Source organism: Manis javanica, chromosome 2 (genome assembly GCF_040802235.1).
Source record: "Manis javanica isolate MJ-LG chromosome 2, MJ_LKY, whole genome shotgun sequence".
Taxonomy (NCBI): Eukaryota; Metazoa; Chordata; class Mammalia; order Pholidota; family Manidae; genus Manis; species Manis javanica.
The window spans coordinates 135,794,997-135,806,119 of NC_133157.1; positions in this window are offsets into that span (position 1 = coordinate 135,794,997).

Consider the following 11,123-nt stretch of genomic DNA (forward strand, 5'->3'; position numbering starts at 1 on the left):
GTGTGTGTGTGTGTGTTCTGCACTTGTTAGTAACTGTTTCTTCATTGCTGTTTATGGGGCTTATGAATGGAAGTCTCTTTTGCTGTCAGATTCCAGTGATCAGAAGCCCATCTCTTGGGTAGTAGCTGCAGAAACTCAGGTGGTAGACATGTGTACAAGCTCCTTCCACAAAGCTATTGGCATCTTGGAGTAGGCTAGGTAGAGAAGGCAGGGAGGTGTAGCCAGCCCCTAAAAGTATGCTGAATTAGATGCTTGAGTGTCAGGCAGAGGGTTTAAAATATTCAGAGGAACCCTTGCCTGGGAAATACCTGGACTCAGGTATTTTTGCCTACTCCCTCTGCACTGAGCCCTGGGTGTATAACTGTGGCAAAGGCTTGCAAGCCCATTAATTACTACTTTGTCATACTTCTGAGGATGCAAGCCTTATTGGTTTTCAGAGCTAGATGCTTTGGGGACCCATTCTTTAAGTGACAGTCTTAAAAGTTGGAGTGCTAAATGTATGGTCCAAACCATTCACTCCTCAGGGAGAAGCTGGGAATTGGGGGTTCCCTCCCAGTTTTATGGTGCTGTGCTGGGGGTTTGTGGAGAGAGTGTGTCTCAGCCTTTCCTACCTAGATGATCAAGTCTAGTGTACAGTGATTTCATGTGTGTTTTACTTGGGAACTTTTTCCCTCTGCATTTTAGAATATTTGTAGAAAAGTATAGGCCTTGGGGGCCCTTTGTGTTTTAATAAAGCAAGTAGCTGAAAAAGAGGGACTACAGTTGTTTTGATGTGGGTATTTTCTCATTTGACTGACATGTAAAAGTCACTCAGCTGATTTTTGGATTTCTTTCACAGGAAATTGCTTGGTGTGTAGCATACATTCATGGGTCTGTGGAAGGAGGAGAGGTCAGAAGCTTCCTATGTTGTTATCTTGGTCTACCCCCTAAAATCTTCATGCTAGAGGTTATTTCTTCCTTCAAGGAACTTTTAAAGCTATTGAAGAAGGATCAAATGTCAAGCTCTGAGCATCTGATCTATGTGATGGAGCCCAGTGGTTCAGGCTGGGGCTGTGGTCAGCCTACCTGGGGTCAAATCCTGGTTCTGCAACCTGCTCCTTGTGGGACCTTGGCAGAATTACTCTGTGCCTTTGTGCTTCCACCTGTAAAATGGGGATAATGACAATAATACTTTTTTAAAAAGCAGAATAGGGCCTGGCAAATAGTAACTGCTATGTAAGTTTATGTTTAAAAAAATTGCTATTATGATTAGCACACATAATGTAGCAGGGGGCGACACAGGAAAGGCAGTATAGCACAGAGGAGACAAATAGTGACTCTATAGTATCTTACTATGCTGATGGACAGTGACTGTAATGGGGTATGTGGTGGGGACTTGATAGTAGGGGGAGTCTAGTAACTACAATGTTGTTCAAGTAATTGTACATTAATGATATCAAAAAAGAAAAATTACTGGAGACAGGAGAGAGATCAATATAATCTGGAGGAGACAAGAAAGTGTCCTTAGAGGTAACATCTGAGATGAGCATTAAACAGTAATCAGACTTAGGTGATAAGGGAGGGGGCAGTGATACAGAGAGAAGACAGATTTCAGTCTGAGGTCTGCATGCGGTGGGGTTGCTGGCCTCCATCTGAGCAGAGTATGGGGAACTGCGGCCCCTTGAGATCAGTGCAGGCTACAACGAGGCCAAGAGACCATGGAGGCCTTCACTATCAGGGAGACAAGCTCATCCTTGGGGAAGAGGACTCCTCTGTGGCTGTTGACACAGGAACTGGTCTAACTAAGGTGTGTTTAGGAAGACTGCTAACATTGCTCTATGAAGTATTTTTGCAAATGTTGTGTCTTTCTCTACAACCCCACAAAGTAGGATTTGTCACTGGAGTTTTCAGATGACTAAACAAGTTCAAAGAGCTGAGCCTGTAGGTGCGGGTCACACAGAGAATAAGGTGGGGAGGACTGGTCTAACCCACCTTTGGTGCCATGCTCATCCACTGCCCCTGGCTGCCCTTGAGGCTTGAGGCAACGAGGCCCTGGGCCAGGCGGTCAGCTGTGAAAAGGGAAAGAATTGGCAAATGTCAGGCATCATTTGAAGAAACCAGTAACTTGAGTTGGGGTACAAAGGATGGACCGGAAATTAGAAGGGAAGGAAAAACATGTCTGAATGGTGCTGCCGGGACATTTTCTAGAAGTGTCACCAGTGGCTGTTATTAAACGTGGCAAGTTCTGCTGGGGCCCTGTCGGGGTGAAGGGTGAATACACATGTGTTCCTGTTGGAATGGAAAATGTATGGTGGGGCAGGAGTCACAGATGCAGGGGATGTCCACCTGGGGTGGTGAAGGTGAGGATTTGCAGGGCACTGGTATGATTTGGGGCCGATCCTGTGATCACAGTCTGCCCTCCTCTAGGTCCTGAAGGCTGGTGCTCTTACCAGGTCCTCAAACTCGTCTTACTACTGGACACTGTGCAAGTTCTGCTGGTAACTTCCCACCTCCTGTGTGAGGGTCATGCTGTCTTTGCCTTTTGCATCCTGTGCAGTCCATTGCTTTACCTTCTCCCAGTGCTCTTGAGTCCCATGCAGCTTGCTGAGGTGAAAGCAGGAGGAGCTGTGTCTGCACTGTGTCTGTGTCACTGCTCACCGGCTCTCATTAGCCCGGAGCTCCTTCCCTGATTCCCATGGAGGCCACCTGAGCCATGGGCTAGATGGCCAAATCATGTGTGCAATGGTTTCATGTGTGCTTTACTTAGGGCTTTTTTTCCCCTCTGCATTTTAGAGGATTTGTAGGGAAACATACACCTTGTGGGCCCTTTCTGTTTCAATAATGCAAGTAGCTGAAAAAGAAGGACTGGAGCTGAGAAGCACCAGATTAAAACTTCTAGACACAAAGTGGGATGAATGGCCAAGTTCTTTTTCATAATTTTCCAAGCTAAGTAATGAAGGGAAGATAAATAGTGGTACAAATCGTGAAAACCAAATTAGATTTGAGGTTTCTGCCCTCTCTGATTTAATAATAAGTAATCTAAACAGTTATCATTTTGGGGAGTAAGGAAGTGATACTATAAAAATAAATGCCTTTCTCTGGCCGGCGGCTTTTGTCCGTATGTGCTATTGAATCAAGAAAGGCTCCTGCCCACAGCTCCCACTGCAGGATTTGGCATGCTCTGTGAAACAGTGATGCCCTGAGAAGCCAGGAAAGCATTAGTTAAATGGGAAAGGAGGTCAGTTCAGTCCCAGTGCTCCCTGTGAGGAACAGAAACTTGGGAAGTATAAGATACTCTGTGTTCCTAGAAGCTGAGAGTCTGTATGCAAACCAGATGAAAACTTCCCTGATTTTGTTTGTTTTGTTTTAGTTCTTTTGAAAGTGAAGAATTTATTTGTTTTTATTTTTTACTGATTAATATTTTTTTGTACATGAAAATGACCATTAGAGATGAAGAGTCTGTGTTTGCATGGCCATGAGTCAAATTCTAATTCCCAACTTGTCATTGGGGTACCCACAAGGAAGAACCAAGAAGATCTGGGCAGCTTTGAAAAGTGACAGAAACTTTGGATTCAGGTTTGTCTCCACCTCCCTGCCTCCTGCTCCTTGGCTCTGCGTCTAGGCCAGGAAATGGCTCCGATGGCTCCCAGGCCCGCCGTTCCAGAGAGCAGCCCTGGGAATTGAGCTCAGCCTTCCAGCACAGCCGGACCTGCGCGGGAGCTCAGTGGTGTGAATCCAGTGCAGGTCGGCCTGTCTGTAGTTACGGAGGAAAAACGGAATGGAATTTGTTTCCCAATGGTTTCTCCAAAACAGTGCCTGGGAAAATGAAACATTGACCATTCTCACCTTGAGAAATAATTATCTCTGCTTCCTAAAAATAAAACCCCACCTCCACAACTGTACTGTTAGAATTGTGGTTAAATAGTCTATCCAAAATACTTAAAACATATTCCTTCTTTTATACGCCTCCTTGGCCCTGCTGCAGGACACAGTGCAATGGCTTTAATTTTTTTCAGGTGGGACAATGGGTTAAACTAATTAATCCAATCTGATGAAGGGCAGAAGACATATCTTGCCAAAGGCATTAACAAATACTATTTAAATTAGCTGAAACTTTACTCTAAATACAAAGCCTCTGTCTTCATAGATACCCACAGTTTGCAGACAGAAACTGAGGTTCTCACGGGGCTGCTGAGTTAGGAAGTAGTAGAAGTGGGATTTGAACTCAGATCTGATCCAGCTGAAGCCTCTTCCTCCTCACAATGCATCCCCTTCCACAGCAGTGCCATCCTGGCTGTCCTGGACCTACAGCGCTGTGGCGCTGCCGTGACTCAGTCTCCCCAGAAGGAAACCCCGGTTGGCAAAGAGCTACAAGGACCACGAAGTAGCGCGTGTGCCCACTGCTTCTGCTTTCCGACCTGTGGGATGCTTTTAGCCTCTCTCATAGCATTTACTCAAACCTAAGATACTGACCTAAACCAGTGACCTACAGCCCAGTATGTTTTCAGTTCTTTCAGCAGCATCTTTCTGTCCCTGTGATGGGCTTATTTAACAAATACGGAGCACGGAAGTTATTCCAGGCACTGTGCCAAGCAAGAGGGACATGGAGGGACAGAACAGAGGACAGCTGGGTAAGACTGCTTAGGTGAGGAGGACTATTTTTTTCTTTAATTAAAGGCCTCTTTCCCACATTTACAATGGTAACAAGGGCAGACACTGTCTGTGTCTGCCTCCATACTGTGACCTGGGCTGCCAGCCCTTTGTCTGCCATGTCCTGCCACCAGCCCTTGGTACTTGCATGGCTGCTAAAATCTCAAGCGCACGAGACAAAAAAAGCCATATTTTCTGTCTGATTCTTGAAGCTTGATGTGGTGTGGTGTGAGCTCTGCCCATTCCAGGTCCCATCCTCGCTTCCAAGAGCAGTAAGCAGTGTGTGGTCTTAAGGACCATACAGGGTACGCCTGCGTTCACGGGGCCCCTGCACAGGGTGATGATGCACATGCTCCATGTCTGAGTGGCCTCTGACCTGTAACCTGTGAATCTTTTTTTAAAACTGGGAAACAGTAAAAATCAAAACACAGTGTAACAACACCTGGCAGTGAATGCCCAACTGGCTGGAAAACAAGCCAAGAATGAGAAAGGTGAGGGGAGATCTGGACAAGTGTGCCTCTGTAGCAGCACCCTGGCAGCAGATTTGTTCTGGTGTCCAGATTAGGCCTCTCCTCCGAGCCTGGTTCTCCAGGAAGCTGGCTTCCTGGGCTCCTGCCCATGGAAGCAGCACCCTGGGTGCCTCCTGGCAGGAGTGGGATCCAGCCCAAACATTCTAGGCTACTTAGGCCATAGGGCAGGAGGCCTTGTCAAGGAGTGCTCCAGCTTATCACAGCAGTTGCAAGGAGATAACTGCCTTCGCTAAGATGCAAGGTGTGGATTTGTCTAAAAGGCTTTGGTGAGGCTGTTTTTGGTTTTCTTATGAGTGCTTCTCCATGTCACAGCATGTGCTTGGCTGCAGAGGGCTCTGAAGAACACATCATAGTTAGAGCCGCTAAAATGAGCTAACCTTGGGTCAAGTTGTGTAAATAAATATTCAGGCCCACAGACTGGACCCAACCCTGAAATGACTGAATTACATATAAAGACTTCATTCAAGCCTTTCAAAATGAAATTGCAAAACCCGAAGTTTGCAGAGTAGCTAAGGGAATCTGGTAAACAATCTGAGGGAGGAGCACAGTGGCCCACTTCTCTCCCTCTCCCCAGTCACTGGTCTCAACTTGACACCAATATCCAGGATTCAGAACAAGGTGTTTTGGGGAAGAATAAAAATAATTGGAGTCACAGATCCCTCTGTCAAGGGGAGGCAAAAGGCTGTACAGTACATACTGTGGGCAGACATCTGGGTAACAGTCAGTCAGAGGGAAACACTGCTCCCTCAGCCTGTCCTGAGGTCCTGGGAGTGTCCAATTGTCTGGTCATCCAAGGATCCACCATCGTCTCAGGTCCCAGGTTCAGAAGTGGGACATGCCTGCCCACCATAGACCTGCTGTGGCTTTCGGTTTACAAAGGCTCCTCCAAGATGTCATCCAGTTGAGATGCTTTGCTGGCCAGAGTCCTTCTTTACAGACCCCTCTTCTGCTTGTCCTTAATTACTGTATTCACCAGACAGCAAGGACTCACAGATTCTACAGTTTGGGTAAATCTTAGAAATTAGGAATGGAAGTTCAAGGACTTGGCAGACAGAGAGGAGCCATGAAGATTTGGTAAAGCAGCAACGCTCAGCACTTTGGGTCTTGTTCTTTGCTCCTCTTATTCCTTCAGGCTAATCATGAGAGTGATTATAATGATTTGTTTGCTGAAATATTTAGGAGAGTTGGTCAGGATTAAATGTCCCAGAAATAATATTTTTTAAGAAAGTTGACAGGGTAGGAAAGAAATGGTTCTGAAAAAGGCCTATAGCTGAGTCTGTAACTGGGCATAAAATGTATACGTGATGATCCAGAAATGTGCAGGACCCTACTAGGTGGGGGATGCACTCCTACGGCTTGGTGAAACATGCACCCCCAGCTCATCTACACAACCGTGCCCCTGTGTTACTCCAGGAGCTTTCAGCAGCGCCACCCTCATGCAGGTGACCTCAAAGCATTTCTGGGACTGACCAGTGGTCTGGGGAGCAGATTGGGCTCAGAGCCCAATGACCTGGTGACGTTAACAGCTGTGAGAACTAAGTATTTTCTGATAAGCATTTTAAATGAAAGATTATCCTTTCAGAGAACCCTACCCTTGTAACTGAGGGCTTCTTGAAACACCATTTTTTGCAGTTCTAATTCATTGCCCAAAAGGAGATTTTGGAATGCATTATTGGAGATGAAAGTTTAAATTAATGTGAAGTACAGAAGAGTTTGCATTTGTATCCTTAGATCAAAGATACACCTGAAAGTTAAGTCATATGTATGTTTATGATGTTATATACATGTATATCTAATGGAAATTTAAGACATCAGTTACCCTCCTTTCCATCTTGCTGCCTATCTCATGTACATATACTAACACATTTGTGAGGCATAATTTTCACCTATTTTAAATATAGGAAAACAATTTTATCAGTCATGGGTAAAAATGAGGAATGAAAGACTTTTAAAAATAAACTATTTAATGAGAAACAATTTGGAACTTAGGGAAAAGTTGCCAAAAAGTACCGAGACCCCATTCAACTTTTTCCAACTGTCATAATAAAAAATGTTAGAGGAAAAAGATCTAATCCTGGCCTATACATTGCACCTGCTTTATCACATCCCTTTAGCCTTCTTTGATCTGGAACAGTTTCTCTCTGTTTCCTTGACTTTTGTGACCTTGGTCTTTAAAAAAGATAACTGGTTAATAATTTTGTAGACCATCCCTCCATTTGGGATGATCATAACTTTCCTCATGATTAGACCCTGTTTATCTATATTTTGACCAAAATATCAAAGAAACAAAACTAGATTCTCATCGCATCTTATCACTGAGAAATGGATGTTGATTTTTTTTCATTACTTGTGACATTAAATTTTATTACATGGTTGAGATACTATGCAGCAGGTTTCTCCACTATAAAGTCACTTTTGATTCTCTTTGTAGTCAGTAAGTATTTGGTGTGGAGATAACTTTGAAACTGTACAATCTCATTCCTCACCCATTGATGTTTCATGCCAGAAGAATAGATGCTTGCCAAAATGTGTTTTTTTTTTCCCCAGGAAGAACTTTCTCTTTCATGTACGTGTGCATGCATTTTTTAAATTATTAAAGTGAGATCTCACGAATTCCTGTGTTAGTGGTATAATTCATTACTATCTCTGTTTTGATGTTTAAATTGCCCTTCACTGAGAGCCCCCTCAGTGTGGCTTCTGTGTCCTTTTGACCTGTCCCCATTATCCTTGAGCACACATGCTTACTTCCTACCGTAGTAAGACATTCTAAGCTCATCTAGTCCTTTCCCTGCTCCCGCCCTGAACCAGCCATTTCCACAATGAGCCCTGGTTCTTTTAGTTATGAAAAGTTATATTTAGAAGCCAAGATCTAGGATTTGGGTGTTGGCCTTCTAGGGTTGTGTCATTGTTTTCAGAACCTTTTGTGGACAGTGTTAGGAAATATATGTTATATATCTATATCTCTACACACAGCTCTCCATATATGTACTTAAACTCTACATTTATCAACTCATACCAAAAGCCACGTGTTCACACCAGCACTGCACACTTCAGGACAAGACCAAGCTTTCATTCTGATCCTCCCCTTCTTGGGCTTGTCAGTACTTGCCTGACAGTGGAAAACCTGGCTCCCTACCGTTAGTGTATTTGCTATTTGCTCAGTCTCCCTCTGGGAGGTAAGCGCCCACCTGCTGGGCGGCCATCTGCTCAGACCCCTCATGCCTGGCCACCTGGCCCTGGGCTCTGCTGGGCTGACTAAAGCCCCTGCTCCCTACTTCCCATTTTCTGCTTTTTAAAAAAAATTTTAATGTGTGAACTAAGTACTATATTAAATAGATTTCAACAGTAAAATGAATATTTTCCAGCTTTGTAAAGCCTCAAAAAATTTAGGCGAGAATGTCAGGAATAGAATATTAAGCAAGAAGGAAGCTACATCTGAAAAATAAGAAAGCATTTGAATTTCTCTAAAAATGTATGATACACACATACCCTACAGAACTCAGCAGTTAATTGCATCTCATAGGGTGAGTCTCAGGGCCCCTTTTATGCTCTGTATGATAGTTTGAAGAACAGTTTGAAGATTGGTATTTATGCTCTGTATGAGTGGTTTCATTAGCAAGCTCAGATTAATGACAGTTCTGTCCTAAATCTTATGGATTGTTTGCCTAATTGATGGTTGTTGAGCCCATTAGGATCTGGTAGCAATTAGAGTAGTATTTATTTATTAAGTTCAATAAAGTTGATGTACTGTGTTTGTTTTAATTATTTTGCTCCTATTCATTACCTTTTAAGACATATTTCCACTGCTTTTGGCAGGCAGGCTCCAGGGTCTGTGCTGGGGTTGCCATGTCACCCTCCTCACAGAGCCTTCCCTGCTTCAGCCCTGGTGGGAACAGATGCCCGGGAAGAGGCCAACACCTAAGACAACACGCTGGATGCTCTTTGAAATGCAAAGGGAACCTACAATGTGTAACACATGCTGTTGCCCCTCAAAGAAGGAAGGGCAGACCCAAGAACTGCAGTAACATGTGAATCCCCCTGGTGTACCCCTGCCGCTGAGCTCTGCTGGCCCAGAGTCTCCTGGAGGAGCCCCAGTACGCCTGGTTCCTGCCCCCACCTTCCACAGGAGGCTGCCTGAGCTGCAGCCTTTACACAGCAATGTAGGCAGGATTAAACGCCATAGCACAGGCCCCCCAGGGGCAGTTAAATGAATGTCCTGTGGCTTTATAATTAAGGGACCTGCTGAGGAAGGCCTGAAATAGAGGCGTGAAAGCAGTTGCTGATGACCCTTTGGCAGCCACAGCTAGAGGCCTACTGTACTAGTGCCTGGGGTCCTGGAGCCAGATGTAGGCCTGGTGGGCTGCTGAGAACACAAGGTGCCCGGGGCACCAGGGCTCTGATCAATGTCAGCAGGTGGTGGTTAGTGGGGAAGTCCTGCCTGGGTCCAGCATTTGTATTTGCTACTCAGGGAACACCGCTTGTGGGTCTGTCATGTGACAGGAGGTGAGAGCACCGAAGCCCTAGAATTCCCTGACCCATGTAAATTCTCTGACCCCTTACAGGTCATGTGCGTTTGTAGGGACTACTTTGAAGAGCTGAGATCCACAGTGCTGTTCAATAGAAATACCATGTGAGCCACATACATAACTTAAACATTTCTGGTAGCTACACTAAAAAATTAATTAAAGAACGGGAGAAGTTAATTTTAATCACATAATTTGGTTATCCTGATATATCCAGACATTAGCCATCAGTATGCAACCAATCTAAAATTATTAGGGAAATATTTTACATTCTTTTTCTCATGCTATGTTTTTGAAATCTGGACACCTAGAGCACGTTCTGGCTCACACCAGCCATGTTTCAAGGGCTTGGGAAGTGCACGGGCAGAATACAGGCTGGAGGGGCAGCTGGATGCTTTACATTTTGGGATCAGACTGAAAACCGGGCGATGGCCTCCAGAGCCTCTATGTGCCCAAAACCTCCGCACACAGAGAGAACCCGGGAGACTGGTCATCAGTAAATATTATTTGCCCATCAATTAAGCAACCAAGTCATGATATAAAGTACCTTCTTTGTGAAGCACTCCTCTAGGACCTGTGTGTGTGTGTGTGTAGGGTGCAATAATAAAATATGCCCGGTATAAAAGGTGTCAGATTGAACTAAAATGTATTGAATATCTACTACTAGATGTGCAAACTGTGTCTACATTTACAAACTGTTTGAATCATGACATGATGAAAAACTTGCCAACCGGGAAAGACACCCATTCATGGCATGGGGAGGCTATGAGCAACTCGGTTCGTAGGTATCATTTCAGCAGTGCCACCAGAGACCCACACCCACAGCCTGGAGAACTTCATGACAGTATTCTTCTAATATTTTTTGTTATATAAATTAAAAAACCCCAATATTATTGTGGCAGACAAAATGTACTAGATAATTCAAGAAGTAGTTTTGGCAGAGAGAAGCTTTATCATGAGTGGTGCCCCAAAGGGGCCTGGAGTTTATAGAGGCAGGGAGACAGTGGATAGGCTGGAACTGGACAGAAACACTAAATCTCTCTCTATAGTCACCCCCTTTTGATTAAAGATATATAAAAAAAGGATTATTCTTGATCATAAAATAGTAAGGTTGATTTCATCAAGTTTGGCCTGCCTAATTACACAGATGTTGCTCCAGGGTGATGCTTTATTACCCAGGCCTTCTTAACTTAACTTAAGCTGGAAGCTCTCATTAGAAATCTCACACTGAATTTCCCAAAGCCTCTGGAGGCTAGGAAGCCAAGACAAAAAACCCACTGCCACATTTCACTTGCAGTATCTATAAATTTGGGTGAATTCTTCTCTTTTCAAAGTCCCCCAAAATATCCTGATTCCTGGCCCTGCCAGAATGGTCTTCCTTGTTCACCTGTGAGGCTGGGAACATGTGAACCAGGTACAGGCTGGTTTTTCTGGGAGAGTT